Source organism: Galeopterus variegatus, unplaced genomic scaffold (assembly GCF_000696425.1).
Source record: "Galeopterus variegatus unplaced genomic scaffold, G_variegatus-3.0.2 Scaffold15989, whole genome shotgun sequence".
Classification (NCBI taxonomy): domain Eukaryota; kingdom Metazoa; phylum Chordata; class Mammalia; order Dermoptera; family Cynocephalidae; genus Galeopterus; species Galeopterus variegatus.
This window is the reverse complement of record NW_007742100.1, coordinates 16,701-17,379: the sequence shown is the minus strand read 5'-3', so window position 1 is coordinate 17,379 and position 679 is coordinate 16,701.

The window sequence follows — 679 nt, the reverse complement described above, 5'->3', positions numbered from 1 at the left end:
TGTCCTCATAGAATAAGTTGAGAAATATGTCATTTTCTGTTCTCTGAAATATATTATAGGAAATTGGTGTAATTTCTTCCTTAAATATTTGGTTGAATTCACCAGTGAAAACATGTGGGCCAAGTGCTTTTTCTTTAGAAGGCTATTATTTATTCACACAATTTTCATAATGTAAGCCTATTCAGATGTGTATTTCTTGTATGTGTTTGGACAAATTGTTTCTTCTGAGGAATTGATCCATTTCATCTGTGTTATCAAATGTGTGCACAGAGAGGTGTTCATAGTAGTTATTATTTCTTTAATGTCCACAGGATCTGTAGTAATATCCTTTTACTGCTCATGTTAGTAATTTCTGCACTGTGTCCTTATTTTTTTAGTTAGCCTGGCTAAAGCCTTATAAATTTTACAGATCCTTTTAGAAAACCAGATTTTTTTTTGTTGGTGGTTTTCTCTGTTGATTTCCTGTTTTCAATATTATTTATTTCTGCTCTAATTCTTAATTATTTTATCCTGTTTTCTTTTGATTTAGTTTGCTCTTTTTATTTCTTGTTTCCAATGGTAGAAACTTAGATTATTAATTTTAGATGTTTCTTGTTTTTTAATATATGAATTCAATGCCATAAACTTTTTTAACGAACTGCTTTTCTTGTATTTCACAAATTTTGATAAGTTGGGTTTT